Source organism: Neolamprologus brichardi, chromosome 6, assembly GCF_056152115.1.
Source record: "Neolamprologus brichardi isolate AB-2024 chromosome 6, ASM5615211v1, whole genome shotgun sequence".
Taxonomy (NCBI): Eukaryota; Metazoa; Chordata; class Actinopteri; order Cichliformes; family Cichlidae; genus Neolamprologus; species Neolamprologus brichardi.
In genome coordinates this window covers 19,032,223-19,042,981 of record NC_142109.1, presented here as the reverse complement: position 1 = coordinate 19,042,981, position 10,759 = coordinate 19,032,223, and the positions used below count along the sequence as shown (strand labels likewise).

Below are 10,759 nucleotides of genomic sequence, written 5' to 3'. Positions count from 1 at the left end.
CAGAGTGCTCTGTTTATATTCTAAAAATGTTTTAAGCTTGTTTCAAAGATTCTGTACAGCAGCTTTAAATGTTTTCCAAAAGCACACATACACTTATCAGTGTTTCTCAAACTTTTTACAGTGGGTACCACCTGAGAAAAAGTACCACTATGAAAGCATGAAACTCATAAATCTTACAACACAAAATTAGTATCTGCAGAAAAGATTTTTTCATGCATTGTATACATTCTACCACAGGCAAAGTTGCCTCCATTTTTATAGTTTTTATATTAATATTTTGTAATAATTTATTTGTAATAATTTATTCTGTTTTGGGAGTGTTTTTTATGTATCTGTATTATATTATACATACACATTAAAAGTGAATCTCTGTCCAAAAAATGCACTCAGTTTACTTTTTACTCACTATGAGCATCATTCATTATTCTCCCCCAGTAATTAAGGTTAGGATATGTATTTTTTTTTTTTTTATTATTCCAATCCATTCTTCTTTGGCAGCATTTAAATAACCTTTATCCGATTTGATGGTTTTGTTACAGACTTTTCAAAAAAGTGTTTTGCTTTTCTTTCACAAATGTGGGGATTAAATTTTGTTAAAATGTACAAAACAGTGATGTCATGTTTTGAGACGAGGACCCAGGCACCGAGAGACTTGATGAATTTAGGAATCTTATGATTTAATAAAGAAATTTGCAGACTTTTGCAGAAAATTATGATGACTGATAACGTCCAGTAAAGATGGAGGGAAAAAGTGATTTGCAGTTAAAGGAGGCTGACACTTTCAGCTCTTATATATTTATTGGAAGTTTTAGCAATAACATTTTTAGTGTTCATTAGAAGTTAGGAGTTCATGAAGAGTGTTCATTTACTTGGAATTAGCGGAGGAGGTTATATCAGTACAGAACTGAAACTGCTGGGTGACTCAAAGTCATCCACCAGTACATCATAACAAAAATATACTAAAACAAGGCAACATTTTACACTCCTGCTCTCTCTTCCTTTCTCTCTTTCTCTCTCTCTCTCTCTCTCTCTCTCTCACACACACACACACACACACACACACACACACGGGTACACTGTAAGTCCATCCATCCATTCACTTCCGCTTATCCTTTTCAGGGTCGCGGGGGGCGCTGGAGCCTATCCCAGCTGTCATAGGGCGAGAGGCAGGGTACACCCTGGACAGGTCGCCAGTCTGTCGCAGGGCCAACACACAGGGACAGGCAACCATTCGCACTCACATTCACTCACACATTCACACCTAGTGGCAATTTGGATTATCCAATTAACCTATCCCCACAAGCTGCATGTCTTTGGACGGTGGGAGGAAGCCGGAGTACCCGGAGGGAACCCACGCAAACACAGGGAGAACATGCAAACTGCACACAGAAAGACCCCAGCCTGATGGTGGAATTGAACTCAGGACCTTCTTGCTGTGCGGCAACAGTGCTAACCACCGTGCCCGGTACACTGTAAGTACAAAGTAATATTAAATAGCAATAATTAATATCAGCAGCATCATTCTGGCTTTTGATCTGCACTATGGACAACAGCCATAGTTAGAGGCCAGGCAACAGACAAAATAATTGAAGCATAAGCCATAAACTCACACCACTCTTCAATTAGGCTATCACAAGCCCCAAACAGATTCAGCATTGAAAAGGTAACCTAAAGACAACTGTAATGTCCACAAGCCTGGAACAAAGAAGAGAGAGAAGCCCTTTTAAACCTCAGGTCCTCACAGACTGACTGGATGGGGTCACCAAAGAAGCACATTCATTTATCTCCAAAAGTTGATTCTGTTCATCACAACGTAGCTTTTTAAGTGGGAGAAACATTTTGTCACTCATCCAAGTGACTTCTTCAGTCTCAGCTGACTGCAGGTTTCCCCAATCTTATAAACAGTACATTTGCATAATGACTGAAACCAGCCCACTGAAGGAACAATGGGTTCATTTATAAAATTCTTTATTCAATAATAATTTCTGACCATCTTCGCTATTTCACACAAAAATATTGCAGTATGAGTACATATTTTCTGTATATAAGTGGTAAAGTTTCAGTGCTTTAAACTTTTTTGCCCTAGTAGACCCATTGTCAACAAGTTCTGTTATGTAATGGACTGCTTTGATTCCTTCCAACATAAGTGAGGCTACTCATGTATACTCTTGACCTTATTCTATCATATACAGTGGCTTGCAAAAGTACTCGGCCCCCTTGAACTTTCCTACATTTTGTCACATTACAGCCACAAACATGAATCAATTTTATTGGAATTCCACATGAAAGACCAATACAAAGTGGTGTACACATGAGAAGTGGAACGAAAATCATACATGATTCCAAACATTTTTTACAAATAAATAACTGAAAAGTGGGGTGTGCGTAATTATTCAGCCCCCTTTAGTCTGAGTGCAGTCAGTTGCCCATAGACATTGCCTGATGAGTGCTAATGACAAAATAGAGTGCACCTGTGTGTAATCTAATGTCAGTACAAATACAGCTGCTCTGTGACGGCCTCAGAGGTTGTCTAAGAGAATATTGGGAGCAACAATACCATGAAGTCCAAAGAACACACCAGACAGGTCAGGGATAAAGTTATTGAGAAATTTAAAGCAGGCTTAGGCTACAAAAAGATTTCCCAAGCCTTGAACATCCCACAGAGCACTGTTTAAGCGATCATTCAGAAATGGAAGGAGTATGGTACAACTGTAAACCTACCAAGACAAGGCCGTCCACCTAAACTCACAGGCCGAACAAGGAGAGCACTGATCAGAAATGAAGCCAAGAGGTCCATGGTGACTCTGGACGAGCTGCAGAGATCTACAGCTCAGGTGGGGGAATCTGTCCATAGGACAACTATTAGTCATGCACTGCACAAAGTTGGCCTTATGGAAGAGTGGCAAGAAGAAAGCCATTGTTAACAGAAAACCATAAGAAGTCCCGTTTGCAGTTTGCCACAAGCCATGTGGGGGACACAGCAAACGTGGAAGAAGGTGCTCTGGTCAGATGAGACCAAAATGGAACTTTCTGGCCAAAATGCAAAACGCTATGTGTGGTGGAAAACTAACACTGCACATCACTCTGAACACACCATCCCCACTGTCAAATATGGTGGTGGCAGCATCATGCTCTGGGAGGGCTTCTCTTCAGCAGGGACAGGGAAGCTGGTCAGAGTTGATGGGAAGATGGATGGAGCCAAATACAGGGCAATCTTGGAAGAAAACCTCTTGGAGTCTGCAAAAGACTTGAGACTGGGGCGGAGGTTCACCTTCCAGCAGGACAATGACCCTCCGGGGCAACAATGGATTGGTTTAAAACAAAACACATCCATGTGTTAAAATGGCCCAGTCAAAGTCCAGATCTAAGTCCAATCGAGAATCTGTGGCAAGATCTGAAAACTGCTGTTCACAAACGCTGTCCATCTAATCTGACTGAGCTGGAGCTGTTTTGCAAAGAAGAATGGGCAAGGATTTCAGTCTCTAGATGTGCAAAGCTGGTAGAGACATACCCTAAAAGACTGGCAGCTGTAATTGCAGCAAAGGGTGGTTCTACAAAGTATTGACTCAGAGAGCTGAATATTTACACACACATTTATAAAAAAAATGTTTGGAATCATGTATGATTTTTGTTCCACTTCTCACGTGTACACCACTTTGTATTGGTCTTTCAAGTGGAATTCCAATAAAATTGATTCATGTTTGTGGCTGTAATGTGACAAAATGTGGAAAAGTTCAAGGGGGCCGAGTACTTTTGCAAGCCACTGTAGGTTCCCAGTTAATATTTATATTGAGGTTGCTGCCTTCTCCTGTTGTGAGCTTATTTTGCTCGCTATTTGCTCTGTGTAATATCCAAACGCATGGCCATAATTACCTCTCACTGCATTTGGAAAGATTTTGGCAAAATCCCATTGCAACCTCCATTAAATGTGCTGATGCATCAGTGCACATTCTCACAGATCTAAGATATTGTCAAACATTATCAATTCAGTCATCAAACCTCTTATATTTGCAGTCACTGAAGCATCTATTGGTTTTGTTTTATAGATAAAATTGAAAAGATAAGATTAACGGTCACAGCCTCTCTTCCTTGGGTGTTGTACTGACTCACCTTCAACCGGTTCTGTAGGGTTTCTTCGTCTGAGCAGAGGGACATTGTTCAAGAAAACCCCCTTTCGCCCCTGTGATGCTGGGTCTTCTCATATCATACGGGATAGTGTAGATACTAGTTTCAATCAAGTATCTAAAGAATCTGTGAAGAGGTTCAGCCTTTAAAAAAAATAAAAATAAAAACCCACACCAGCCTATCTCTAAATTACCACACATGTGAAAAATAACAGAAAAAGTTGTCATGTCACAACTGCTGCTTTCATGAACTCAAATGAGATACTATTACTGTCACATCCGCAGTGGCAGATGAGGGGAGGTTGGAAGTAGGACCCAAGATGCAAGCACTGACTTTGATGAGAGTGAGCTTTATTGTGATTGTGATAGAACAAGCGGCAAGTGCTGAACCTAAGATAAACTTAACTGGGAAAAACTAACACATGGAGACACAAGGAGAATCAGGAAACCAACATAGGCTGATGCAGAGAAATAACGCAGACGAACCGGCAACAGGCAGGAGAACACACAGGGCTTAAATACACACAGCAGTAATCAAGAGACGAGAGACAAGAGGGGAACACACCTGGGAGAAATCAGAGCTGACGAGAAAGGGGAAACGTAATTTGAACACACTCACATAAGACAGAGACCTTCAGAATAAAACAGGAAACTCACAGACACAGAGAACCAGACAAGACACTGAACTTAACAGATAGATTCACAAGCAGACAGTGTGACACCATGGACAGACAGAGGGAACACAGAGAAGTGGGAGCAGGCAGGCATAGATCAAAACCCTAACAAATGGCAAACCTTAACAAAAGATATAACAGAATAAACAAGAACATAGAATAATATAAAGAAACACAAAACACTGAGTCATCAGACTCAGGACCATGATAATTACTATTTTAGTCAGACCTCAGAGGCATTGATGCCCCTAAAACAGCTTTGTTGAATGTGACCAATGATCTGTCATTTAAAATAGTTTCAGGAAGTTATGAAGACCTGATTATGTTGGACCTCAGTGCTGCTTTTGATACTGTAGATGACAACACTGTTTTGCCTTGCCTTGAATACTGGGTTGGCTTTAAGAGTACACGTCTTCACTGGTTCAGTTCTTATTAGACTTTCTCTTTCTGCTCGTTGTTTTTTCTCATCCTTGTCCAAGTTTCTTGTTAGTCCCTTAGGAGTCCATCCTGGAACCTGTTTTCTTCTTTTTGCATCTGCTTCCACTTACTACTGATATTTGAAGATTTAAAGGATTTAAAGGTGGGGCCTTCACTGAACTTCCACTGAAATATTTTTTGTAATTCCCTGTGGTTTGTCTTGAAAATAATAACATTGGATGACTAATAACGTCTTCCAGTTAAACAGTGACAAAACTATTTTTGCACCCTCCAGATCTCTTTCTCTGGGTAAATTCACCTCATATTTAAAGTCTCATTTAAAGATCTGGGGGTTATTTTAGAGTCTGAGGTTTTCTTTGACGCACCGTTTTTTTGTTTCTGTTGTCAAAATAGCTACTACAAGTTAAGAACCACTGCCAACTCATTTCATTTTTAGATGTGCAAAAAGTCACTCATCTATTTATTACTATATGTCTGCATTACTGTAACTCCTAAAGTATCTTTTAACATACAATAATTTAATAAGGTAATTAAATCAAGATGGAAAATTAAGCAGGAAAACTGCTTACTGACTCCAACTTATCTTACAAAATATGGCACATACTACACACACACACACACACACACACACAGCCCCTAAACTTTGACAGAAAATAAGAAGCATGGGGTGACTTCATAGTGTGACCATGTCCACTTACATGGATGTAATTTTCTGCTAAATATAGATAAAACTGAGGTTATTGTACTCGGCCCTGAAAATCTTAGAAATATTGTATCTAACCAGATACTTACTCTGGATGGCATTACCTTGGCCTCCAGTAACACTATGAGGAACTTTGAAGTAATTTTTGACCAGGATATGTCCTTCAATGCACATATTCAATAAATATGTAGGACTGATTTCTTTCATTTGTGAAATATCTCAACAATTCGAAATATCCTGTCTCAGAGTGACGCTGAAAAACTAGTTTGTGTATTTATTTCTTCTAGGCTAAACTCCTGCTATTCATTATTATCAGGATGTCCTAAAACTACCTGAAAAGTCTTCAGTTGATCCAAAAAAAATTCCTATATTGACTTCATTTCATTGGCTCCCTGTTAAATCCAGAATTGAATTCAAAATCCTCACATACAAGGTCTGGAATGATCAGGCTCCATCTTATATTACTGACCTTATAGTACCATATCACCCCATTAGAGCAGCTCGCTTTTGAACTGCAGGCTTACTTGTTGTTCCCAGAGTATTTAAAAGTAGAATGGTTGGCAGAGCCTTCGTTTTCCAGCCCATTTTTTATGGAACCAGCTTCCATGGAACACGTGGATCTACATCAAAATGTGATATTTGCGACGAAGGGGGAAAATGCGCTGGATCTTGTTTACACAAACATTCCCCGTGCTGCAGAGTTTGCGTGCTTCATTAAGAAGCTGTATTGCCTGATCTTCAGTGTCAACACTTGCTAGTCAGAGGTCAATGAAGAAGTTGGTCTTGATGAACTTGATGGTTTCTTCATCAAAACTTCCTTCTCCTTCAACTGCAAGATGCTTGAGGCCGTAGTTGGCACAACCTGGAGAAGATGCTGCTCCAAATAGGTGTACCTTCATCCCGTAGACAGTGAATGGAGTTTCAAGGTCACTGTTCTCCCACACAAGAACCATAGGTAATCGTGGTCACAAGCATGCACATGGAATTGGTAGAACGATATCACACATGAAAGTTGCCTGGGCCTCTTCGGAAGCGACACAAGACTCCGAGCAAGGTGTTTGTTAGCTCTGGACCAGTCAGGAGGTGGTCATTTAGTGAAGTGCCTTGGAACTTGGCAGAGGCATCAAAGACGATACAAATCTTTCCAGGTTTTTGTGGATGATACACACCATGGTGTGGGATGTACTAAGCTAGTGTCTTGACAATGTGTTGCTCTGGGACCTTTTCAGCATCTCCATGGGCTAGGATCTCATCCATGAATTTCTTATAGTCCATGTAGTACTACTTGTTCCTCTTGAGCCTTTTTTCTAAACATTTGAGATGATGAATAGCACATGCCTTGTTGTTCAGCAGGTTAGGCCTTTCACTCTTGAATGGGAGTGGCATCTCAAAATGACCATCCTCCTTGTGCCCAATGCCAGTCTTATCTTTGTTAGAAATTTGAGATCTTCTTGAGAGACCTTTGTATCTTCTGCTGTTTCTCAACAAAGTCAGACTCCAACATCTTTAGGACCTCTGTGGAAGAGATCATTTCCTTTATTTGAGTTCTGTAGACATAGTGAACCTTGTTGGTGAGGTTTGAAGAGGGCTGAATGTCAGGCACCACTTCCTTCACAATGACTTGGTGACTTACTCCGAAGGCATCTCCATAATCGAGACATGGATTTCCATAACCCACAATACTCCATCCCAGATCAGTTCTTTGTGCAAACGGCTGATTTTCCTTTCCAGACACAACCTCACGAGAAACAAGTGCTTGGGGGCAGTTGTACCCAATCAGCAGACCAACATCACAGCTTTGAAGTGGAGCGATCTCACTTGCAATGCATTTGAGATGAGGCCATGCCTGAATGTGATCTCGGTTTGCGGGTATACAATCTCTGGCAAATGTTACTGGTAGGAGAATGGTCTTGAGTAGAATCCTCTGACTTGTAGACCTGAGAGCTTGCAACAAGACACAACTGTGTTTCTTGAAGACATGGTAGTGAGCTTTAGCTGAGTTGATTCACCTTTGATATGCAAAGCTTGTGCCATTTCTTCAAGAATAAAGGTTGTATCAAGGAGTGCGTACACAAGAATTTCATGCTCTGGCTCACCTTTGGTTGAAACCCATACTGGAATAATGGAAGATGTGTGAGTGTTGTCAACATTCTGTGTGACTCTGTTAGAAGTTGCTTCACTTGTTGTTGGTGTGACACTGTCGTCTTGTGAGACGTCTGAGTTCGTTTGTCTTGTCCCGTCACTGTTCTTGGTTTGATTTCTCCTTGTTCTCTCTTCCTTAGTACAATTGTCATGAAGACATGTTGGATGCCTTTTATTACATATGTCACAGGTTTCTCTGCTTTCACAATCCTTGGAGCAATGACCAGATTTCAGATAGCCAAAACATAACTTTTTGTCTTGAGCAAACTTTAGTCTCTACAATGCTCTCACTTTTGAACCTTCTACACTTAAGTAGGCTGTGACCCGACCTTTCACAGTACACACAACTAGCACTAACAGTTCTTTCATTAGAGTTAATTGCTAGCACCTTTGCTACATTGCTTCTGTTCCCCTTCTATTTCACTTGGCTTGAGAGCAAAGAGAGATGTTATAGGATTACAGGCACTTCAAACCCCTTCATATGCGACATGGCTGTCTTGCAGCAGCAAAGGAAGTCAGCAAATGCTCGAAGTTCCATACTGCCTTTAGAGCTTATCTTAGGCCATGCGCCAAGTTTGTATTTGAAGGCCTTGGCTACGAGGAAGGGATTGCCATACCTCTCTTTGAGAACTGCCCATGCTGCATAGTATGCAGCCTCTGTGCCAAGTGGGAAGTAGCCTTCTATTGCCTTACTTGCGATCCACTTACATATTTTCTCAGGTAATAAGTCTTTTCTTCAACTCGTATATTTTTCCTGTCGATCAGAGTCTGAAAGGAAATTTTCCAATCATTGTATCTGATAGGATTGCCACTGAATATTGTTGGCTCTGGTACCGGAAGACGACTTGCATTAAGAGACACTGCAAATGCTTTAACCAGATCTTCTGTGTTCACCTCTCGTTGCGGTGGCGACTAACACCGTTTGATATGCTGGTCATTGTTTTCAGACTTGACTTCATTTTTCTTGTCAGATCTGTGGTGAAGTAGGTTGTATATTTCTTCATCTGAACATTCACTTTATTCATACACCTGCTGTCGAGCCTTTGCTGCAATCAGCTTTTTTACAGTAACAAGTCGTTCTACTTCTCTGGGCTTAGCTTCTAGAGCCTTTTGTCTTTGTGCTATTTCTGCTTCTTGTCTTTCAGTTTTCTTCCTATGGATTTCTTGTTCAAGCAGAACTTGCAGAGCAGCCTCATTTGCTGCAACTTCAGCAGATGCATCTTGTCTTTTAGCTGAGAGCCTGCTGGAGTGTCTGGAGGAAACCCTTGAATGAGAAGAGAGGTTAGTGTGGTGTGACTTAACACTCATCCTGTCTGAGGCTAACTTAGGCATAGATTCAGTCTCCTTCCATTGTTCATCCCTATGACTTTCCACATCTGAGGCTACTGACTTAGGTAAAGACTCAGTATCCTTCCAATGTTCTTCATTTCTTTGAACCTCCACACTACTTGGAACCTAACGTTCTAAGTAGTGGAACCTTGGAACCTTGGAATCATGTTCTTGTAGCAGATCCTTTTAGCACTGACCATCTATAGCTCCTTTCGCATCCTTAATGACAACGTTGACACTGCAGGTCTTAATGCTCAATTCCGATTTTTTGATCAAATCCGATTTTTTTGTCTGCTTTTTCACACCACAAATAAAATGTGACAGCAAACGCGCTCTAGTGTGAACCCTCAAAGCGGCCTGAATGCGCAAAAGAAGACATCACACACAACGCGCTCTGTTTAGACCCAGACCAAACAGTACTGATTGACTAATGGCCCTTAATATAAAGACTTATTTCTGACTTTACGTTTCCCAATTTTGCTTTAAGTTATAAAGTTATTTTTTTTATTTACATATGGCCTAATAATGATCCTTATTGCTGTTTTAGAGAGGAGCAGTGCTTCAAAGGATAGTTGATTTCTGTCAGAATCTGCAGATTATACAGTACAAATAAAATGTTCACGTTTCTCCAACGTTGTCGTCCCAACAGTTTCACTGGATGGCCAAGAAGCATTCACAATGTCTTCTCGGGCACTTCTCCGGCGCTGATAATTGGCGTCTGTCTAGTGTCAGTGATGTAAAAGATGGATTTAATGCGACATGACCATTCAAACAGCAGTTGCTTTCTAAAACATCAGATATGTATCGGATTCAGTACCATATACGAACGTGACCCAGATTGGATTTGAAAATATTGGATTTGTGCTGTTCACACTGTCATACCATGATTGGATATGGGTCGCATAGGTTCAAAAAAGTTGGATTTGATGCGCTTTTGCCTGCAGTGTGAATGTAGCCTATGTGCTTATCGTACAGTTCTTTGCCCTTTTCCGTCAACGTACGGACTCGTTGGCTCTGTCGTGCTCTTTCTGATAGTAGAAACATCATCAGCTGTGCCTTCAACTGCTTGTAGTTGCTCATCTGCAGAAAGTTGTTCCACATCACCCTTTTTACTGATTTCTGGATTAGCCTCAAACTCTGCCATTGTTGGAGGGTTTTGTTTTGTTTTTAATTTGTATACTTAGCCTTAATGTAAATGTTAATGCAGCAGCTTAAATTTGATTTGGTAGTTGAGGAGCAAATGAATATTAATCTCAGCTTACTGTTACAACTTTAAAGCACAGTAATTACTGTTACTCTTTAAACATCACTTAACATGTATACTTAAGTCACCTTAGCTATAAGTCACC

The 10,759-nt window shown here is 40.6% G+C and overlaps 1 pseudogene; it reads right to left on the bottom strand.

The window, feature by feature from the left end:
- Positions 1–8,868: 8,868 nt before the first annotated feature.
- On the bottom strand, positions 8,869–10,554 carry LOC148102523 (uncharacterized; annotated as a pseudogene).
- Between the last annotated feature and the right edge of the window lie 205 nt (positions 10,555–10,759).